General features: G+C 40.9%; 2 long non-coding RNA genes across 5 annotated transcripts in view; one reads left to right on the top strand and one right to left on the bottom strand.

Annotated features, from left to right (window-relative positions):
• The window catches only part of LOC144319235 (uncharacterized), an 824173-nt gene that overhangs the window by 509925 nt on the left and 290133 nt on the right, over positions 1-24115 (bottom strand). The gene's annotated exons all lie outside the window — the stretch shown is intronic.
• Positions 842-21273, top strand: LOC144318139 (uncharacterized). Of its 2 annotated transcripts, none has more exons than XR_013383979.1 (3): positions 842-989; positions 3201-3374; positions 20462-21273. It is a non-coding gene; the product is annotated as an uncharacterized LOC144318139 (long non-coding RNA). The 2 variants fall into 2 exon arrangements; XR_013383978.1 differs by lacking the exon at positions 20462-21273 and adding an exon at positions 17533-17813.

Genomic DNA, 24115 nt, shown 5'->3' with positions numbered 1-24115 from the left:
TCTTTAAAAAAATATTTATTTATTATTTTATTTAAGAGAGAGAATGAACTGGCGGGAGACAGAGGGGATGGTAAAGAAACGATCCCAAGCAGACTCCATACTGAGTGCAAAGCCCAACTCTAGGCTTAATCTCACCACTCTGAGATCATGACCTGAACCAAAACCAAGAGTCAAACAGTTAACCAACTGAGCCATTCAGGCACCCCAGTATTTAAAATGTTTAATTCTAGATGTTTTTTTAAAAATATCTTTAAAATGCTTGTTTGAAATAACTAAATGTAGAATATTATGTTACAGTTTTTCTTTTTTGTGGTTTTGGAAGAGCAGAGGAGAAAATTTTTGTTAGCTAAGATGTTGTGATTCACTTTTTCTTTCTCCTTACAGTAACAGTGTATGGATTTTTTTCTAATTCTAGATATTTTATAGGCAGGGATTTTGGCTTGAGAGAGCCCATTCTGTCATTATAGTCAAGTGTAATTTCTTTAAAGATTTACTTATTTATTTTAGAGAGAGCAAGTATACAAGTAGAGGAAAGACAGAGGGAGGGAGAAAGAGAGTGGGAGGGTGGAAGGGAGGGAGGGAGGGAAGGAGGGAGAGAGGAAAAGACGAGAGTCCCTGCTGAGTGTGGAGCCCAACTGGGGACTCGATCTCACAACCCAGAGATAATGACCTGAGCTGAAATCAAGAGTCAGAGGCTTAACCAACTGAGCCACCCAGATGCCCCAACTGCAATTTCGGTAATGCATAATGTTATTGAGAAGTGATATGCATATATTTTGTATGCAAAACCTTTAATATTCCTTTCTTATTTCCCCCCTTCTTTTTCCTTTTCATAGCCACATTGCTGGGGAGAACTGCTTCTTTTCCAATTTTTTTATTCTCCCACAGAAGTAATGCTCTTTCAATGCTGACAATCCCAGAGATTGTCACTTTCAAGCAGCTTATATGTTGTCCATACTGAGAACTACCAAGTCCTGGACCTGCACTAGGTATTTTAGCATTTACTTTTGGATTTCTTTGGGGGATGACTTTATCTGAGTCTCATGTGATTCTCCCAGGACCTTATCCTCCTTTCCATGGAGTTTCTTACACCTTCTAAACTTTTACTCTCCCAAAGCCTTTTCATAGTGGTAGGAGTTAGGTTGGAATTTGGTGTTTATTTATAAAGCTATAATAATTTGAAAGTTATGGTATTCCTTGTCTTCTTGTAATGCTGAAGTTGATTGTGTATAACTTTGTTCTTCTTATTGGTTGTATGATTTGGAGGGAGTTGGTTGCATGCTTGTAGAGAGATTTGGATTCAGCTGCCATTATGCTCCAGACTCTGAACATCTTCCCAAGTTTTTATAAGTACCTATTTTCACATGCCTTTCCAATACATCATATTATCAGCATTATTTGTTTTTCCAATATGACAATCAAAAATGGTCTTCCATTGCCAATTTCATTGTTTAAAAAAGATTCATTCATTTATTTGAGAGAGAGAGAAAGTGGGAGGATGGGGAGAGAGTCTTAGGCAGGCAGGCTCCACACTGAGTGCAGAGGCCAATGCGGGGCTCAATCTCATGACCTGGAGATCATGACCAGAGCCAAAACCAAGAGTCGAATGCTTAACTGATTGCCACCCTACCCAGCTTCATTTTTAATTAATGAATTCTAACATCTTTGCCTATTGTTCATCTATATGTATTTCTCAGGAATTTGAGAAATATGAATTAATAAACATATGAATTGTTTATTCGTATCTTTTACCTATTAATTGGGTTTTGGATCTACTTCAATGTTGGTATTAATCATTTGTCTTTGTTATGTGTTGCTATTTTTTTTCCTGAGTCTGACTAATCTTTTAACTGTGTTTATAGTATTGTTGCTAAATGGAATGTTGTACTTTCTGGGCGAGAAGTGTAAAATTTTTTTACTTTTGTTCTTATCTTCACTCATGAGATATTATCTGGCTATAGAATACTCATCTTACAAAATTTTGCCCTTTATCTCTGTCCACTCTTATTGTTCCATTGTTTTCTAGAATTGAAGGTGAGCAGTCCAATCCCAATATGACCTTTTTCCTATTTCTTCCTAGAAATCTAGAGAACTTTATATAATCTTTAAAGTCAAAAACTTCCTCAATATGTGTTATGGTGACATTTTTTTCTCATTTATTTTGTCAACTATATGATGTATCATTTTAATGATTGGAGTCTTCCTTGAGTTTTGGAAAGGTTTTTCTGACACAGCTTTAAATATTGCTTTTCCCTTTTTGCTCTGTTTTCTCCATCAGTCATCCCAGTCATTCTTATACTGGAAATCTCTTCCATCTCTGGAATCTTCTCACTCATTATTTTATCTCTTTTCCATTATCCTCTTCTTTCTGAGAAGAGAGTTTCTTCAGAATGGCTTCAAACTTATTACTTGAATTCCCAGTAGTATAAATTCTGGTCTTTATTGTTTCCAAGCTACATTTAATCCCAAGGGAAATTTTATTCCTTTCAAAATATTTCTTCTTTATTTTTTTTGTTAAAGATTTTATTTATTTATTCATGAGAGACATAGAGGGAGAGAGGCAGAGACACAGGCAGAGGGAGAAGCAGGCTCCATGCAGGGAGCCCCATGTGGGACTCCCAGGACTCCAGGATCATGCCATGAGCTAAAGACAGACACTCAACCATTGAGCCACCCAGGTGTCCCTATTTCTTCTTTATTTATCTCTGTCCATCATCATGCTACCCTCCTGCTTTATATCTCAATCTTTCAACTTATCATATAATTTTCCATTTCTTCTTTCATAGAGCAAACAGTTTCATGCATTGTATTGAGAATACAAACACAACAGATGCTTTATAAAGTACACTTCTTTTTCATATTAGTACTCTTTCAAAGACTCTTCAGAGAAACATATCTATCATTATGCTATATAACCTTGAAAAAAATAAGTCTAAGATACATGACTGAAATATACAGTTGATCCTTGAATAACATGTGGGTTAGGGACACCAACCCCTTATGCAGTAAAAAATCTACATATAACTTTGACTTGCCAAAAGCTTAACTACTAATAGCCTATTGTTACCTGGAAGGCTTACTGACAACAAACAGTTTATTAACATATGTTTTGTCTGTAACATTTATTGTATACTGTATCTTGAAATAACACCTAACTTTCTTTCTTTTCTTTTCTTTTTTCTTTTTTTGACTATTTCTAGGCTACATGGTTTATCTGCAAATATTTTCAAATTGTTGCAAATCTACAAAAAAAAAAAAAACTTACCAATATATTTATGTATATAAGTGAACCTGCACAGGTCAAATTCTTGTTGTTCAAAGGTCAACGGAATGTTGTTCTTCATTCCATTTCCATGTATTCATCAAGAATCAAGGTACTTATAGCCTTTTCTGATTTGTTTTATAATATATGTAGATGTTTATATATATTATATATAAATTTTAAAAGCTGCTATGTAATCTATTCCTTCTTCCTGATCTGAAGTTGAAGAACTATATGAAGTGCACAAACTTTAGCCAAATTTCTAGTTTAAAATAGCTAATTATTATTAAACTTTCTAGTTTAAAAGCCAAATATTCTTTGAAATCTGATGTTCTAAAAAAAGACATTGTGATATCACTACCTGATTGTTTTTCTACAAAATTTAGAATTTATTCCCAGATAGGCTATTTCTGTGTTCATGACTAAAAATCTACAACCTTCACCATGGCCACTCTACAGCTTATGTCATTCCAAATGCAGATTTCAGATCACAATTGATGTTGAATCTGTTTGTGAAAAGACTCTAAATACTCTAGTAAACACATCCCATACTGAGGGAGATTCATATTCCTTCACTCTACACAGAAGAAAGTCCAAGCTTGTGGGGTTTCTTGAAAAAGTTTTCCATTAATGGTTCCATCGTTATACCTGTAAACATTAAGGTTTTGACTCATGGCAGTTCTTCCTGTTACCTAGAAGATTGTTGTATAGTATCCTCAGTTTCTAGGGCTACTGAAATCTTCTCTTGAGTTTTTATATCCATGTGAGTGCGGGGAATGACTAATCAAAAGGTAGTTTTCTATCATCATAACTCAAAATTAAGTATGTGGTGATTATGTCACTCTGTTGCATAAAATCCTTCAAGGGTTTCCAACTGTATCTAGTGTAAGGAATAAAAGCCTCTCAGAATAGCACAGAGGCTCTTTACAATTTGGCACCAACCTATCCTTTCAACTTCATATTTTTTCACGTCCTGCCATATATCTCAAACTCTCACCATGCTAGACTATTAATCTCATTCTCTAACCTGCCTGGTGATTTCAGAACTTTCTCCTTCTGCTTATATACTGTCCCCTCTGTCTGAAATGCCTTATTTGTCCTAGCTCAGTGGAAAGTTCTCATTCATCCTTCCAAAGGAACAGAAACAGCATCACCTTTTTGTAGTATTCCCAGATGCCCAAAGTAAAATTAGTCACACAATGTGATCTCATTGGGCAGTCAGAATGTTGTGTCCCCTTGAAATATATATGTTAAATCCTAATCTCCAGGGTGACAGTATTTGGATCTGAGGCCTTTGGGAGGTGATCAGGTCATGAGAACAGAGCCCTCATAAAGGGGGTTAGTGCTCTTATAAGAGAGGCCCAAGAGAGGTCCCTAGCTTTTGTCTCAGGGAAATTATCTTCTAATAGATCACTGAGTTTTTCCTCCCTTTTAATACCTCTGTTCTCTGCCTCTGGAACCCCAATAAAAGAAATGGCAGACATCCACACTGCTTCATATTTTTCTCATACATTCCATTATTTTCCTTTGGCTCAGTTCTGCAAGATTCCATTGACTTTATGACCAGACCACCGACAGGGCTGTTAACCATAACCATTCTCTTATTCAGTCTGTCCACTGAATTGTTTTTAGTGCCAAACAAATTTTTAATTGCCAGGTACTCATTTTTGTTCTCTGATTACATCTTTTTTGTAGCAGCAGTCTGTTCTTATTTATGTACACACCATCTTTCCAATTTCACTGGAGTCATTCATTATTTTTTTTATTGCTTTCTCCCCAAATGATCTTTATTTCCTAAAAGCACAATTATTTTACTTGTTAATCTTGTTAGTTCTCATATATGTAATTTCTTTTTCCTCGTATGTTTGTTGATCCTTGGTTCTTAGTTCATATTTATGAATAAAGATCTAGACTGCTAGTTAATGAATTTCTTTTAGTTTTGTGTAGATCTATTTGCCAGGAAGCTTCTCCCTAGATGATTCCATGCTACTGGGTAAGGTGTGATACTAGACAACTACACTGAAGAATTTTACATTAGAGGGTCAGCAGGTTGTGAGTAGCAAGTCAGAAAAGGAAGGATTTCACTTTAGTAATGGGGTATTTGATGAATTTCTTCTTAAGAAAAGCGCTTTGCCTTTCTTTTTGCATAGATATATCTGCTATGTGTTCCAGAGTTTCCTCAAAACCTGCTTTGCTTCCCATTCAGATGCTTTGCTTCGTCCTCAGATCCAGTTCTTCAAATTAAATATATTCAACATACATTTATTGAATAGTATGGCAAGATAGTATTGAATAGTATGATAAACCATTTCTTCAAAATGGCTACAAATTCTGTCTATCCCTGTATCCATTCCCCTTTGCAATGTGACTTTAGAGCTCCTCCTACTGGAGGAAGGTAGGGTCGATTTCTCCACCCCCTTGAATCTGGGCTTGGCCATGTGGGTTCCTTTGTTCAGCAAGATTATAGAAAAGTGACCTGGAAGAGAGACATGAAAATCGCTCCTACGATGGGGCTTGCTCTCTTGCTTCTCTAAGAAGATATATAAAAGACCAGAGAGTTCAAAATATGGTTTGTTTGTTTTTTTTGCCAATGAATTCTGAGATAGCAAAATATCTCAGAAGAAGATACTTTGTGAAGAAGCCCGAACAGATAACAAGAGGCACGTGCTCTATTTGGCCCATTGTCCTGATCAGGAAGACACTAAATGTGTGAAAAAGATTTTCTAGATTATCCAAGTAGCAGCCTATCCACAGTGGACTGTGGATTCTTGAAAGTGCCCAGCAGAGATGAGATGAGCTCTCACAGATAAGAACTTCCTAGCTGATCCAGGTCATGCTCTAAATAAAAAATTACTGTTTAAGGCCACCATGTTTTGGGACAGTTTGTTACACAGCAAAAGCCTACTGATACAAACACCACATTGTCTTAATGCTCCAGGTACTGTAGATACCATGATAAACAGAGTAGATAAGCTTTTGCCTTCAAATGATGATAAGGAAAGAAATAAAGGAGTCAGACAATTTTAGAGAATAATGCACACTCTGAAGGAAAGGAATCAGGGCAATGTGACAGCAACTTTGCGTAGGTGGTTTGAGTTAAGATCTCAAGGGCATGGAAGAGCCAACCATGCAAAGGTCCAGAGAAAGATTATTCCAGACAGAGGAAACTGCAAATGCAAAGACACTGAGGTGGGAACACACTTCACAGATTACAGGGACATAAAGAAGGTCAAGAGGCTGGACTATAGTAAGCAAAGAAGACGGTGAGTGCAAGGATATAAAGTCAGGGGAATAGATTATGTGAACTTGGACTATAATTAATTTATTAATTACCTTGGTGCTTGCACCATACCTCATCCCTATTCTTTATATTTGTGGACTTGGAGCTTTTAAAAGGCTCCTATGGGAAGGATCCCTCTTCCCTCCAGCATTATAGGTTACAGCTTTCCATGATCTGTTTCCTTCATCAATCAGATCCATCTGCTTTCTGTCTTTGAGGATTTCTTCAAAATGTCCTTCCCCAGCTGCCTGCCTTTCTGGTTTCCTAGCATTACTGTGAATTCGTGTTTTTTAAAATACATGGTGTGTTTGTTTGGTTATTGTTTTTGTTTTTACACTTTTAAAAAAATTGGCGTGCAGTTGACACACACACATTAGTTTCTGGTGTACAGCCTCGTGATTCAACAATTCTACGTGTTATACCGTGCTCACCCCAAATGTAGTTACTGTCTGTAACCATACAATGCGATCACAAAACCACTGACTGTGGTCCCTATGCTGTACCTTTCATCCCCATTATTTATTCATTCCATCCCTAGAAACCTAAATCTCCCACTCCGCTTCACCCCTTTGTACATCCTTTGTCCTCCCACCTCCTTCCCTCTGGCAGCCATCAGTTTATTTTATATATTTCTAGAAGATATTATGCTAAGTGAAATATGTCAGAGAAAGATAAATACCATATGATTTCACTCGTATGTGGAATCTAAAAACAAAACAAGTGAATAAACAAACAAAAACCAGAATCAGACCTAGAAATACAGAGAATAAACTGATGTTTTTAAATTTTTAGGATTTTGGTTCAGTCTGTCCTCAATTCACCATCTAACTGAAATTCTCCTATCTCCCTTTACAATTTGTAGCTCTAAGCTCACCCTAATCTATTATCTTCTTTTTATTGTCCTTTTTCTCCTCATTGCTTCTCTTTTATAGCTTGTCTTTATAGTGGCTGGTGAGAGGTGAGGCCTCCATAGGATATTTATTCACTACCCAATAAATATTTATCAAGTACCTTTTATCAGCAAACAAAATGGAGACCATTCTCTCACCAGTTACCCTTGCAGTCACCTGCTCTGCTCAGGTCCAACTGAGCTGAGAGTGGCTCCTCAAAACACCTCATACTGGAGGAGGACATTCAAGGGTTAATTTCCCCAGTGCCTTAAATTTCACGAGACAGTAATGTGTTTCATTTCCTGGGGAGGTGTTGCTCTTGATATGTCAGAATTCATGTGCCAAAAAATGTGTTTTAACTCCCCAGTCCTCTATCTATCATCTATCTATCTATCTATCTATCTATCTATCTATCTATCTATCTATCATTATCTATTTATCATCTCTTTCAATTCCTCTATCTAAGTATCTATCTATCCATCCATCTACCCTTCTGTCTACCTACCTAACTGTCTACCTATCCATCCACTTATCATCTACCTACCTATCTTCATCGAGTTTTGGGTGCCATGAGCCAATAGGAGATGGCACGCAGGGTATCATACTTGGGAGGGATGGACCATATTACCCTATTGAGAACAGAAGACCTTCACCCTCACAGACCAAGAACTTGGCCTTGGTAGGCATTTGTAAAGTATCCAGTACAGGAACCTTCACTTGTTTCCCTAAAGCAGATAAATATACTTTCATACAGACATTTAGAGCATTTATAGTGGATATTAGCAATCTGAAGAGCCCAGTACACACTCATAATATTTTCTTCCCCTAATCTGTTGGATCCATTGCAGAACCCAAAGTACAAAACCCTTGGGTTGTCCCGCTATTGCCTTATGGGAATACCACTACACTGTTTCCCTCAAACCCAGAATAAGCAGGCCAGAGCACCTTGAGTAAAGAGAAAAGGAGGCCAACTTTCTCTTCTCTACCCCAGGGCTATTGCATGTGCCATTCCCTTGGCCTGGGACACCATTCTCCCTGTTTCTCCAAATCTCTTACTTATCCTGACTCTTATTTATCCTTGTGGTCTCAACTTACAAGCTCCTTGAGGAGAGAAGCAGCCTTCTTTGCTTTTCTACTTTTCCTTTTCTACCCCAAGTATAGTGGATGCTGTGGGTGCTCTATCCAGCCAGGTCCCCTTCACTGGTGGCACACTCATTTCTCAGTTACTGAGAGTATTTGATACTGAAATGGAGCTGCCTTGCCTGGGAGGTTACTCCCAGTCACAGGGGATAGTCAGTGGCCAATGACTGACTGCGATACAAAAGGTTGGGTGCCTGGCCTCACGTGGACCACAGCTTCCCAGGGTATCAGGATGAAGCTAGGTTCCAGGTGATGCCACACCTCTGCTGGGTTTTCTTCCAGTTTCTCCTGCTTCTCTCTCACCTTCTCTCCAGAGAGCACTCCTTCAATAAACCATGTTCACCAGAATCACCATCTCAAGCTCTGCTTCTAGGTATCTTGAACAAAGAAAGCCTTATTTAAGAGGTTTATCTGCTATTTAAATAACCAAGAATACCTTTCCTCTCTGATTCCTGCTCCTTTAACTGTGCTAGAGATTCACATGGTCAGACTCAGATGTGAATAGTGCCCCCTGGAACTGGCCACATAGGAGCCCCCCACCTGAGAGCCCTGAGAAGCCTCTCCTCCAGGAAGCAGAAGTGGAAGAAGAAAAAGAGAACACTGCACACAAGCAGTTCACTCTAGAGGCTGTGCTGGCATTCCAGAAGCAAAGCTGTTTGTCTAACCTGATAAAAAGGGTTATTTTTTTTAAAGGCTTTAGTAAAATCACTTAATCTAAAATTCAATATGAATGTTACTCTGCATTAATCGCTAAGAACCAACAAGTCAATCCCAGACCTGTTCTTTCCCTGAAGTGAAACGAATTTGGTTAAGGATGAGGTTTTGGGGGGGTTTATTTACCAAAAGGTTCAAAGTTCAAAACTGCAATTAAAGTTATTCTCCCAAATGGAACCCCTTGGGAGCCACAGTAACAGCACAAACTAATAAATCAGGATGAATTCACGTTTGAAGAGTCTGTAGAGACACTGACTAATGGCATGAGACTGACAAGATGGTTTAGAAATTAGTTCATATACAAATATTTTTAAACATCAGTCCCTTGTCACTTACATATTCAATAGTTAAATTTAGACTATTTGAAAGTGATTCAGAGAGGTATCAGTTGTGATATCCTGTTGGGACATGAACTCAACTCAACATACTCAAAGTTGGGAGATGGTGAGTAGGTGAGGTGAGGTGACCATTCAACATCAACATGACATGTGCAGTAACTCGCAGGAGGGTATTTAAAAGCTCTCCAACTGTGAATGTTGCTAATGGAAGTGAAGAGGTGGAGGAAAGAAACAGCAAGTATGGATTTGAGGGTACGAAGACAAAAGCTCTAGCAGCTGTCAGGGGATTACTATATTTCATCCATCTCAACAACCACAATGGGGGCCTTAGAGGCCAATTTTCCAAATGCATAATTAAGGAAAGAGAGGCACTAGCATGCCATCTTGAGGAAGAAGATGGAGCTTGGATGTCTTCTCCTACCTGCAGTTCAAGAAGCCGCCTCTTTATCATCTCAGGCAGGCTCACTCCACCCATCCGGTCTTCATGGTATAGGCTGACTTCCTTCTGCAACTCTTTTCTCTATGGCACCACCATCATCTTAGTTGCTGAAGTGTCAAGCCTCAACTTTCGCTCCTACATCTTTAGCCTTCTTTTCTTTTGCCATCATTAGCCTCAGGGCCACCACAATTCCATAATCTTCTGGCTGTGATTCCTTGACCTTCTTATAGGATGTGACCATTACTTCCATTTCACCTGCATTACTCATGAGCCTTACCATGCCTTGGATCTTTGTATTACCTTGAGTCTCTCTCCTCCTCCAAGAGCATGATTATGGAAGCCCATTGGAAAATCCTCTACCTCAGCTATGTTACCAATATCTACTCCTACACCAGCTTGTGCTGATTTTTTTCTTATCATGTGAAGCATGTGAGATTAGCTGTTTTGACTCTTTTCTCTTGTCTTAGAGAAAGCAAACCAAGATCTGTGTGTTTCCTCCCAGAAAGGAGAGAGCTATGCAACAGGAAGGGGAAAATGTGTCTGCAAATCTGCAGCTTAAAGCCCCATGTGTTTAAAAATCATTCTTGTTTGCCTTTTTTTCCCTATAAAATGTATAAAGAATTTTATCCCTCAGTATTCTACATCAGATCAAAGAAGCCTGTGTTTGGATAGCACCGATGAAAGAGGAGGGGACTCTCACTCCTTGCTACTCTTGAACAAAGCCTCAGATGCAAACTGGGATGATCACTCTGAAACCTGCTCTATCACTCAAAGAACCATAGCAGCTCTGGCACTGAGGGCTGCCCTGACTACAGCCAGAAGGCAGGACTAGTGTAGGTTATAATACCTGAATAGTACTTGGCATTGGATTTGATAGACAGTGAAGAGGTTGATAAACACTTTAACCAGTTGTATTCTTTTAGCATCTCACAACTTTTATTTCATTTCATCAAATGGAATGAAAGCATGGTATTGGCCAGTGAGAAGATGTAACCTTAATATTAACTTACCCTAAACCTAGTGTGAATTCTGAGCTCCTCCCCACTGCTCACAGGAACTTCTTTCACCTCTTCATCTCTATTTTCCCCTGGAATCTGTTGTCTATAGAGCCCAGGGGACTCCATACTCGTGCCCCTCTGGTCAGGCTTGTTTAGCCCAGGTGAGCTGCTTTACTGGTTCTCATGAACATCCCTGACACCCTCATCTCCATGAACTTCCATCATCCCCACCTTCCCATTCTTGCCGTACCACCCATTACCATCTTCAATAGCTAGCATGTCACACAACACTCAGTAAAATCACAAGAGTTATATGTTCTTTATCTACTGGGTCCTTTGACAGCACTAACGTCCTTGTGGTTGACCACATAACATATTCTGAAAGGAATTCATTCCTATTCTACTCAGATCAAGGTCCATATTCCATCCTTACCACCAAAACCTGTGAAATCATATTTTGTGGGGAATAAGTCCATTCATTGAGAGTTTTGTCAAAATTTATTTTTACTTATGCCACATTTATATTTATATTTGCCTTTTTCTTTTTGCTTTCTTCATGCCTCAAATAAAGAAATCTCCCTTTGCATTATCTAAGAAAGGTGAAAATCTTTGGGAGGGATGAGCCATATTACCCCATTGTGAACAGAAGACCCTCCACCCTTGCAGACCAAGAGTGGGGCCTTAGTAGGCATTTGTAAAGTGTTCATGACCCAATATTTTTTGTCCTGTTTGTCTCTTTGCCCAATTTCCTATTGGCTTGTTGTACTTATTTTTAGACGTTCTCTTTATTTATTACCAGGAGGAGATGGCAGAGAGGGCCATGCTAATTATACATGCTCCTTTCCTTAAGAATCCAAACCTCCAGGCAGCCCCTGTGGTGCAGCGGTTTAGCGTGCCTGCAGCCTGGGGTGTGATCCTGGAGACCCCAGATGGAGTCCCACGTCAGGCTCCCTGCATGGAGCCTGCTTCTCCCTCTGCCTGTGTCTCTGCCTCTCTCTCTCTCTCTCTGTCTCTCATGAATAAATAAAATAAAATCTTTAAAAAAAAAAAAAAGAATCTAAACCTCCCCCTAAACAAACACAGAGATGAGACAGTGTTTCATGGAGCTCAGAGTTTACTGTGAGAGGTAGTGTATAAGATACAATGCAGCCAAAGTGCAATAATGGATGTCTACTCAAGGTACACTTGGGACACAAAGAAATGATGAACTCATCTGGGGGTGGAAGCAGGAAAGCATTACAGACAAGGAGCCGCTGAGCCAGGTCTTAAGGAATTAGTGGTTCAGTAGCTAGGTGGGGAGGTGTCCATTAAATATTTGTTTGACTAGAAAATGAAAGGTATATCACACAGTGAAAAGAACATGTGCAGAGTGACAACATTTAAACAGCTCAGTCTCTTCAGGAAATGTTCAGACTCAGTCTAGCTAATCAGGTGGGAGGCAGAGTGGTGGCAAATGTGTCTGAGGGCTCAAAAAATAAAATAAAGAATTTACTAAAGAAAAATTAGAGGAAGGGGGGGCTCCTGGGCTGGCTCAGTCAGAGGGCATGCAGCTTGTCATCTCAGGGTCATGAGTTTGAGCCCCCTATTGGGTGTAGAGACTACTAAAAGTAAACAAATAAACTTAAAAAAATAAGATGAAGGAAATAATATTGATAAAACCAAACAAACATTGGTTTAAAAATCATCAAAACCTGGGCACCTGGGTGGCTCAGTTGGTTAAGCATCCAACTCGATTTCAGCTCAGGTCATGATCTCAGGGTTATGAGATGGAGCCTGGTTGGGAGTGGAGCCTCCTCAGGAATCCTTCTTTCTTTCTCTCTCTCTCTCTCTCTCTCTCTCTCTCTCTCTCTCCTTCCCCCACCCCTCTCTCTCTCCCACTGCTCCCCCACTCCATTCACAACATTCTTTCTCAAAAAAAGAAAATCATAAAAACAATAGAATTTAAAAATAATTCCAAGAATTATTTCTTTAAAAGAGGAAGACCATGGGAGGAGAGAAGACAGGAAAGGAAGGAAGCAGGGATGGAGGGAGAAAAAGTAGATTAGGGTCTTGTGAGTTAATTCAAGGGGAAAGGAGCAGACATGGAATATAAATTTATTGATATTATATTTACCGAAGGCTTAGTACTTGCCAGGGACTGGGCTATGTGTTGGGGACAAAACAGCTGTATAAAGAGATATGTCCTCTGCTTTTGAGGAACTGAATTTCAAATGAGGAAGTGCTTTTTTAAACACATAATTACATGGACAAAATATAAGTACAAATTGAGAGAGGTGTGGAAGAAAAGTAAAGAGGATAATGAGAGGTTACAGCAAGGTCAGAAATTAACTTGGGGTTAGGGCCTGGCTCATGAAAGGATTTTGAAGATGTGACATTTAAGCCAATATCTGGTGAAGAAGAATGAGCTAACCAGGCAGAGAGCGATTGAAAGAACAATTCAGGAAGAAAACCAAGGGCTTCAGGTAAGAAAGACCATGATCCAGTTCAAGTAACTGGAAGGTCAGTGGGGCTGGAGCCAACAAAGGAAGAAGAAAGTTACAAACATTTGTAGGTAGAGTGGCTGACAGACCCAGAGGTATGGGGGTGGCAGTCCTGGGATCTGAGACTTTTCTTTTTCCTTTTTAAAACAGGGACAGCCCCAGGCAAACCCGGATGACTTGGTCATCCTACTGAAGGCCTTATTCAAGATTTCAATTCAATTCAATTTCAATTCAAGAACAATATGGCAGCTGTAATCAGCACAGGCCTAGTGAGGACGGGTGAAAGTGAATGGTTTCAAGAAATATTAGAAGTAAATGGGTGAATCATAGCCAGGGAAGGGGAGTGGGATAGGGAGAACAATCAAGAATGAATGGCAGATTTTTCTGGCTTTGGAAATGGTGGGATGTGCATAAAAAGTGGATGAAGACACAAGTAAATGACACTACCTTTGTTCCTCGGCATCAACTGGTCAAATCAAAGCTTCACATTTGATCACCACTGAATACACAGGAATAAATTTTGGTACCCTCCATCTCTTCCATCCCTGGGGTTGAGGTAGAGACTGGACCAGGAAGCTGCCTCAATGTGCTCAGGAAATAATTTGCAAGCCAGTTTTAAGCTTTAAAGGAGAGTATTCCTCACCCTAATCAGGGGGTATGACTCAATGAGCCAAAGAAAAACAGGAAGCTTTTATTACAGGCTGCATTCATCCCGCATTCAGAGGGCTTGTCAGGAAATGTATTGCTCGTTCCCTACCTCCACTTCCCAGACTCCAATTTTTAACCCAGAAGAAATTGTAACTGAATTATGAAGTCCTTTCAAAACTAGACATTTGACACATCTGTTATAGAAGCCTTATAAAAAGCACACTGGATGCCTGTAAATTTTATAATTATGTTAATTCAAACTCAAAGACACCCCCATGAATTAAAAAAATATATATATCTCCAGCTCAAATCACAGAGTTTGTTCTGCCTGCCATGGAGATGTGGGGAATATTTGCTGTATGCACTAAATTCTCCCCTTTAACTGCCCATGTCAGGAGAGCAGAGGACCGGAATGAAGATGAGCGCAGCAGACTGAAGATGAGAGTTTTATTGAACGTGTAGGTTTGATCCCGTTCAGAAGCACAATCCCAGTGAGACCTAAGGCAGGTGTCTAGATAGGGGAGAATTTGCTTGCACCCCAAATGCTTTCCTCGGACTTGGGAGCAGAATGCCAGGGCTGGGATGGGCCACCAAAATCAGTCAGCCCATCTTACATCCATATTTTTTTTAATATATATTTTTTTATTTATTTATGACAGTCACAGAGGCAGAGAGAGAGAGGCAGAGACATAGGCAGAGGGAGAAGCAGGCTCCATGCACCGATAGCCTGACGTGGGATTCGATCCCAGGTCTCCAGGATCGCGCCCTGGGCCAAAGGCAGGCGCCAAACCGCTGCGCCACCCAGGGATCCCTACATCCATATTTTGTTTGTCATACGTTCATACGGTCACTCATTCATTTAGTAAGCATTGATTGAGTGCTCACTATATACAGGGTGTTCTTCTAGGACCTTGGGATAAAACAGACACAAAGCTGACCTCTTACTGATTTTCTTGATTCAAAACGGAGGAATCAAGTAATAAACAATACAAATAAGCAATAAACCAAAAGAATAAATAAGATACATGGTACCCTAACAAAAGAAAAAGGAGGATGGAGTAAAAGCCCAGAGGAGGGACAGGTTGCAATCTAAAGCTTGGGTAGCTTGCGCTGTGAGGGTGATGTTTGGAAAAAGTTTTTTTTTTTTTTTTTTAAGATTTTATTTATTTATTCATGAGAGACACACAGAGAGGCAGAGGGAGAAGCAGGCTCCACGCAGGGAGCCCAGTGTGGGACTTGATCCCAGGACCCCGGGATCACAACCTGAGCCAAAGGCAGATACTCAACCACTGAACCACCCAGGTGCCCGTGGAAAAAGATTTGAAAGAGAGTGAGAGAGTCAGCCATGGGGATCTCTAGGAGGAAAGCCTGGTTGATTGAAGTTTTATTTTTCCCTCCAAAATAGCCCAGAGTCAGCTAACCTGGAATTTTTATAAAAGTACTCCATTGGGTGAGGAAGCTGGGTCATGCTTGTGTCCCACCCATAAGTCATGGGGCCTAGTCAATTTTTTCTATTGTAGTCTAAAAGTAGTCCACCAGCCTCCTAAACCTGATGTTTCCAGAGCCTCTGCTCAGCCCTTGAATATTGTAGCATATTGGAATATTGGTAGCACTTGTCTTTAGGTGATCATCTCATATAAAGGAAGCTCAAAGACTGGGGCAAACAAGGTCAAAACCTGACTCTGATACTTAACACTGCCTGTCCTTGGACAAGTTATATAATCTATATGAGTCTCAATTTCCTTATCTTAAAGATAAGATGTTAATAGCGCTTGGCATGCAGTAAGCACTTAATTAAAGCTAACACTTTTTGGTGGTGCCCACACTGGTGCCACCTCTTTGGAGGCAAGGTCCCTCTTGTGTTCTTTCCCTGTACCAGGTCAGCAGTGCCTAGGGTAGAGCACAGCAGGTGTCAGTATGCTACAAGTAGAGGAATGCAGCTTGTTCAAGAACCCCCCATAACATGACCAAAGCCCCATGGGAGAACTCCCCTCCATTTCTTCTTCTCCTTCTCCTTCTCCTTCTCCTTCTCCTTCTCCTTCTCCTTCTCCTTCTTCTTCTTCTTTTTAAGATTTTATTTATTTATTCGTGAGAGACATAGAGACACAGAGAGAGGGAGAAGCAGGCTCCCCACAGGGAGCCCGATGCAGGACTGGATGCCAGGCCCCTGGGGACCACGACCTGAGCAGAAGGCAGACGCTCAACCACTGAACCACTCGGGTGCCCCTCACCCTCCATTTCTGGTTGGTAAATAGACACCTGTCCATTCACCAAGATGAGAAGTTTCAACACACATACACCTGAATCTGGTTTTATCTCTTCTTCCCCCCCCCCCACCCCGAATTTACTGTTTGGGGAAGAAGAGTGATCTAGTAAGGGGAAATACACAGAAAAGTTTTCTTTCTTAGCAACAAGCTAATAAACAAGATTGTTTCTTATCCAAATTACAGTATTTCCTGCCCTTCTTTTTTGCAAAATGAATTCTTTGTCTAAAATTAAAGGATAATAATACTAAGAATAATGAAATTAATTATTTGGTGTGTCAGACTGTGAGATAAAGTTAGGATGTGATTCTATATATAGAAGGGCTTCATCAGGAGAAGCAAAACTCTGATCCCAAATGTCTTGCCATATGGATAAAAAGTTAGGTATCAAATTAAAAAAACACTTTTCCCAAATCACCTCTTTGATTGCATTTTGGAGTTTCAGAACTGTAACATCAGTGGTGCTCAGAGTGTTAGTATGTGTTAGTCTCTGGTGGCAAATATGTAAGGTCCATAATTACCAGGCCCTTCTGGATGTCCCAGCAGGAACCAAATGGTTATGACCTGCAAGCAACTCTGAGCCTCTTAAGGTTGAGAGGCCATGGGTGGAAATCACATTCTGGGCTGAGAAAAGTGGCAATATGATCATTCTTGCTGTGAGCTGGTTTTGGTACCAATCTGACATTTTTCTATATCCAGGGTAGGCAAACTATGGTTTCTAGACCAAAGTCACTCTATTTCTTGTTTGTATAAATAGTTTTGTAAATAAATTTTACTGTGGGTTGTAGCAGCGACTCCTCCTCATCTCACAGTAGCCTCCTGGCCTGTCAAGGGTGCGTCCACAGCTGAACAGAAATCTTACCAGCTTTCCGTTTTCCTGGTGGAAGTCCATGATCGGGAACAAAGGGTTAGCAGATTCTGGCCCACTGCTTGTTTTGTCAATAAAGCTTTATTGGAACACATCCATGCCCATTTATTCATATATTGTCTGTGAGTGCTTTTGAGCTATAATTGCAGAGTCGAGTAGTTGCAGCAGGGGCCGGCAAAGCTTAAAATATTTATTACCTGATCCTTTACAGAAAATGTTGCCAATTCTCCTTCTACATGAATGAAGTTTTCTAGATTTGTCGCCCAGGGGAGGTTGTGAGAGGATTAAGTCATCAACCAGGCATGGCAGGACACCCGCTCTTTCCCTCTGAGGAAGGAGAGGACCAGCCTTGGACCTTGAAACAGCAATCTTGTAGCAGCAAGAAGACATCATCTCTCACATTAAATTAAGGATGCTAATGTGAAATGGACTGGTCTTGTTTTCTCGGTATTTAATTTTTAAGTCTCTTTGGTTTTATAAAAGAGCAAAAAGAATAAGGACTTTTTTTTACTAAGATGTCTGTTTGTAAATATTTAATTTGCATTTGAATAAAAATAACTTAGGTAACGCTAGAGATCCTTGAGAAGTTTTTTTTTTTTTTTTAAAGATTTTATTTATTTATTCATGAGAGACAGAGACACAGGCAGAGGGAGAAGCAGGCTCCATGCAGGGAGCCTGACGTGGGACTCGATCCCAGATCTCCAGGAGTCGATCCCAGATCTCCAGGATCACGCCCTGGGCTGCAGGCGGCGCTAAACCGCTGAGCCATCCAGGGATCCCTGATCCTGGAGAAGTTTAATGAAGGGATCTGCACATTACTTGGGTTTGAGAAACATGGTTGAGGTGTCTTTTTCCTCAGACTTTCACACTGGCTTTTCTGCCCTCTGTTTTCTCTCTGCTCTGGTTAATTAATTAGTTAATTAACATCTTCTTTACTTATTTTAAGTAACCTCACATAGGGCTTGAACTCATAGCCCCAAAGTCAAGAGCCACATGCTTTGCAAATGGAGCTAGCCAGGCCACTCTCTGCTCTCATTTATATCCTTTAACCAGGGGCCAGAAAGCTTTTTCCATAAAAAGTACATTAGTAAATATTTTAAATGATCTCTGTTATTTAGCATGAGGCATAAACTATGGGTGTGGCTGGGTTCCACTAAAACTTTATTTATAGACACTGAAATCTGAATTTCATATAATTTTCATGTGCCATGAAATCTTCTTTTGGATCATTTTCAACCACCTAAAATTGCAAAAAAAATTTTTTTCTTAGCTCATGAGACATAAAAAGATGAGGGCCTGGATTCGGCCCACAGGCCATAGTTTGCCACCCTGTTCTTATTATCAATCAATGTATCTTTCTAAAAAGTCATTTTTATTGTGTTCCGGCTTAGAAATCTGCGCTTGGATCTGGGTTTTGTTCTTGTTTTTTTTTTTTTTTTTTTAATAAGATTAAGTCCATTCACCTAGGCGTAGCATTTCAGCCATTAGGATATTTTTCCAATCCTATTTTCTTCCACAGTCTTCCATAAAAAAAAAAAAAAATCTATGTTCAGGCATGCCTGGATGGCTCAGCAGTTTAGCACCTGCCTTTGGCCCAGGGTGTGATCCTGGAGTCCTAGGATCGAGTCTCACGTTGGGCTCCCTGCGTGGAGCTTGCTTCTCCCTCTGCCTGTGTCTCTGCCTCTCTCTGTGTCTCTCATGAAGAAATAAAATAAAATCTTTAAAAAAAAAAAAAAAACTATGTTCAAAATACATTGAATTTATTATTTTTTCCCAGCTATTCTGTTTTTTCTCCTCCATGTCATCTTGCCTTTTCCTTGTGGTCTTATCACCCCAGAATGACTGCGTCTCATTCTTCACCTAGCAAAGCCCGAAATGTTCTTTCTGAGCCCGTTCTCCTGCATGTCGTCCTGGGGTGCACGGCCAGCTAGCCTCTCCCTCCCCACTGTCACATAACACTTAGTACTCCCATCAAAGTAGCCCTTGTGATGAGTTCTCATGGTTTCTCTGAGTGCTTTGTTGCCCTGATCACAGGAGCCTTTTGAGAACAGGGATTATGACAAATCAACACTGTATCCCTAACATCCAGTACAGTACCCTAACACCAAGTAGATCTTTAACAAAAATGTTCCTAGTGAGTGCTCCAGCAATTATTAGTAAGAGACATAACAGCTACTATTTATTGAGTCCTTTTTTACGCTCCAGACACTGTGCTGAGTACTTGGCATGCATGATGTGAGTTAGTACATCAGGTTCAATATGTTTTTTCCCCTCCCACTCAGTTTTTTTTTCATGAGGTCACAACTCCTTAATTTCATAAGATACTTACTAATATATCCAACAGTGGAATTTTAAACATCGGAGACAGGGCTGATGGAGGAAATTTTCGTTCCCTCAAATCCCATTGGCTCTGCTTTGCGATTAAGGCAATCCTATCTACTTGCCCTAGAGCAGCCCCCGTGCCCTACAGGAAAGAAACATTACCAAGTTCTTAGTCAAGAACAGATAAAAATAAACTGTTGGCATTTCAACAGAATTCCTCTTCATCTTTGTCACTGGGCAAAATTAGGGGTATGCCCTGCTTTCTTGGAGCTGCTAGGACGTAAATGAAGCCCAAGTTGAGGCAAAGAGGGCCTTGGGGACCTGATTGTGCATTCTCCTCCTGGCTGAGGAGGGAAGAGAGTCCCTTTGTTTGGCAGTGGATGCTTTCCAAATTTAGAGAGTCCTTAATGACTCTTCAACTGCATTACATCCTGAGGATAATTAGTAATGTTGCTGCTCAGCTGTTCAGCACCAATCAATCAAAGAAGATACACAGAACATGCAATAAATCCAGAATCTGAATCCATTCCAGGGGAGGAAAAGACATCTCCTTCAAGGTTCAATAAAAGAAGTCCATCCTTTTGCTGAATATATTCAGGGGGGCAAAGATTAAATAAGAGGACCCTGTCAGTTTCTGTACAATCGTGACTCATTTTTGCCTTGTTTGGGAATGGTGCAGGAGAAATGGTGGAAAAGTCTTTATGAGGGAACATTATAAAGTACAAAGCCTGTGAGACACCGAATTTTTTTATAAACTTGGAATAGCTCCCCCCTTTCTAGCTACCCATTCCAAAGCTATTTTCTGGAAATGTCCGCAGCTCTTTCCTCGCCCACGGCAGGAGCAGCACTACAGTAATATCCTGGCTGGAAGACTCATCCTCAGACTGAATGAAGACCCCCGAGATCCAAATCTGGGGGGATGCTGCTGAGCAAGGTTGAGAAGGGTGAGTGCAGAGAGCCGCCCAATGGATTAGATAACCTGAAGGCAGGGGTGGGGTTAGTTGAAGGATGATGTAAAAAGAGGTGGAAGGAAAAAAATGGGTGCATACAACTGTTTTAATCAAATTTCCTGTGAAAGCCAGAATGATGCTGGCAATCAAGTAGAGTGGAGGGTGAGGCACAGAAGAGCTTTTTGTGAGACTGTGTTTGTGTGTTTGTTTGAAGTGGAAGGGGCCCATCTAGCTACATTTCAAAGGGATTCTTGATGGCAATCACTGAGCTATTTTCTGCCCTCCAGATTTCACCTTTACCAAAATGTCATATAAATGGGACCAGACAGTGTGCCCTGTTCCGAGTCTGCCTTCCTGCACTGGGCAAAATGCATTTCAGATTCATCCATGTTGTGTGAATCAATAGTTCAATCCCTTTTAATTGCCAAGGGGTAGCCCATCATATGGCCGTGCCATGGTTTCTTTATCCATTCACCACCTAAAGAGCCATTGAATCATTTCTCCGTCTTCACAGTTATGAAGAGAGCTGCAGTAAGCACTCACATGCAGATTTTGTGTGTACAGAAGCTTTCCTTTGTCTTGGATAAAATACCCAGGGGTGGGATAAGCGTGTCCTTTGATAATTGTCTGTTTCATTTTATAATAAACTGCCAACCTGTTTTCTAAGTGAGCTGTGCCATTTTGCTGAATGTAATTTTTTTAAAAAAAATCAGTGAATTGAGGGGCATCTGGGTGGCTCAGTGGTTGAGCATCTGCCTTTGGCTCAGTTTGTGATCCCGGGGCCCCCCATCAGGTTACCTGTGGGGAAACTGCTTCTCCCTCTGCCTATGTCTCTACCTCTCTCCGGGTCTCTCATGAATAAATAAACAAAATCTTTAAAAGAAAAATCAGTGAGTTGAAATTTAAATTTAGCAAAAAAACAAAGGCAAGGATCTAGCAAAGACAGAGAGAGAGAGAGAGAGAGAGAGAGTGTGTGTGTGTGTGTGTGTGTGTGCAGAGGTACAGAGTGGAGTTGGGGACAGGTGAATCACAAAGTTTCCAGAAGGAAGAAGGGGATGGGATGCAAAGAACGGGCGCAGGAGCTGCTCTCACAGGAGGAACGCCACCTTTCTTGCACAGAGAGGAGGGAAGGTGGGAAGGTTGGTGCAGGTGTTAGCTTGTGAGCAGAGTTGAGAGGAAGTTTCCATCTTTGAAGCAGAAATGAGTGAAAGGGGAAAGGAGTTAGAAGTCTGAGAAGAGTGGAGAAGATTTAAAGCTGTCTTTGTAGAGTGTGGAGAAGCAAGCTGTGGGGAGAAATGTAGTAAGGCATCTGGGCAGACCTGGGCTGGTCTGCAGGGGCGCCCATCTGCTTGCTTGGAGCAAACAAGTTTACGATATCAGCCAGGGAGTGACTGAAGTGTTGGATAAGTAATCCCAGGCTGGACACCGGGGGAAGTGAATTCAGGAGGCGAAGGTAGATGGAAAGCAAGCAAAAGAGTTGTTCTCATTGTCAAGCTATTGTCTCAGCTCTGAAGTCACCTGAAGCTGGGATTGGTACTCTGCAAATGACATTTCTGCATGGCCAGCTGGCTTCCCACTCCGCTCTGCTTGGGGGGGTGGGGGGTGGGCAGGGGGGACAAGTGAGGGGAGGGAAAGAGGGGGAAGGAGAGGAAGAGAGAAATAAAAATAGAGATAGGGAGAGAGAGAAAGAAGGAACTAGCACATGATGGCTCGGCTGGAGGTGGGAGAAGGGACTTGCTATTCCTGTTTGCCTATTGTTCCTGCGACCCTGGCAGCTGAACCAGGCCTGCAGCTTCCCCAACACTCTCAAAGACAGCAGCACCAGCCAAGTGCCCTCCTCTGAGATCTGGGAACCAGCACCACCGGTCCCATCCCCCAAGCTCTAAATCATGAGGAATCTAACTCCCTGCATTTATTCTGCTGGCTGCTCCCCGCAGCTCTACCTTAAAGGTAGAGCAAGTTTTCCCTTTTCAGTGCTTGAATACTGTTTAACACTTTTTACAATTCACTCCTTTCTGTTCTAATAACTTGTGTGCTTACTTTCTCTTGAATGGGCCCTGGGGGACACAGGAGACATTGAGCTAGGAATGCCTAAGAAGTGAAAGAACAGGGTGCCTGGGTGGCTCTGTTGGTTAAGCATCTACCTTTGGCTCAGGTCATGATCTCAAGGTCCTGGGATGGAGCCCCAAAGCAGGCTCCCTGCTCAGTGGGGAGTCTGCTTCTCCCTCCCCCCCTGCCCTTTTTCCTGCTTGTGTGCTCTCTCTGTCTCTCTCTCTGTCTCTCTGTGTGTGTCAGATAAATAAAAAAATAAAAACTAAAAAAAAAGTGAAAGAACAGTAGTGATGGAAGTATTCAAGGAAGTAAGTTAGAAGGACGGAGGTTTGCATGCTTGAGTTGGTAATTTAGAAGGGAAAAGTTTAGGAATGATGATGAGGCCAAGCATGCTTTGGCCAAGGTGAGTGGAGGGCTCAGATGGAGTGCAGGATTAGTTTTTTTAGAGAAGAAATCATTAACCTGACATGACCTCTCATGGCCACTGACACCAGCCCAGATGATGGCAAGGGCTAGGACAGAATGGGGAAATGTGTGCCAAGAATTCAATAAATAGGGGATCCCTGGGGGGCTCAGCGGTTTGGCACCTGCCTTTGGCCCAGGGCGCGATGCTGGAGTCCCAGGATCGAGTCCCACGTCGGGCTCCCTGCATGGAGCCTGCCTCTCCCTCCTCCTGTGTCTCTGCCTCTCTCCCTCTGTCTCTCTCTCAGTGTCTATCATGAATAAATAAACAAATAAATCTTAAAAAAAAAGAATTCAATAAATAGAAGGTAGACCAAAGGTACAAACTTCCAGTTAGAAGATATATAAGTACAGGGGACGCAATGTGCACTGTGATGACTACAGTTCCCACAACTGTAGGTGTACTGGAATGTGGTTAAAAGCATTCTCATCATAAGGAAAGAAAATATTTTTTCTCCCTTTTCTGTTTTTGTATCTAGATGAGGTGATGAATGTTGAGCAAACTCTCATTGTGCTAATCATTTCACAATATACGTAAACAAGCCATTACAATGTACACTTTAAATTTACACAGTGCTGTATATCAATTATCTCTCACTAAAAGAGTGTGTGTGTTGGGGGGGGGATTCAATAAATAGACAAATCCAGAACGTCATTAGATGAAAGGGATATAGAAGGAATAAATAAAGTGCCAGAATTGAATGACCTAAGCTTCAAAAGAATAGTTGCATTTTTATAAATTTTTACTGAGAGGTCTGCAAAGATTTAAACAAATGAAAAACACACATCTAAACCCTGACTAGAAAGACTCAGATACTTCCAATTATCTCCGATTTTAATCCCATTAACCTTAAAAATAAAATTTGCCACTATTTTACTAGCAAAAAAACTGGGTTTGATTGAGAATTGCAACCCAAAACCACCAAGCTGACACAAAAACCATTGGCAAGTCTGGAAAACAAAGCAGAGGAATGCTTTTTTATAGGGGAAAGCCAGAGGGGATGTTGT

This window comes from Canis aureus, chromosome 8 (genome assembly GCF_053574225.1).
Source record: "Canis aureus isolate CA01 chromosome 8, VMU_Caureus_v.1.0, whole genome shotgun sequence".
In the NCBI taxonomy this organism is placed as follows: domain Eukaryota; kingdom Metazoa; phylum Chordata; class Mammalia; order Carnivora; family Canidae; genus Canis; species Canis aureus.
The sequence above is the reverse complement of the archived record's forward strand: the minus strand, read 5'-3'. Positions and strand labels throughout refer to the sequence as shown.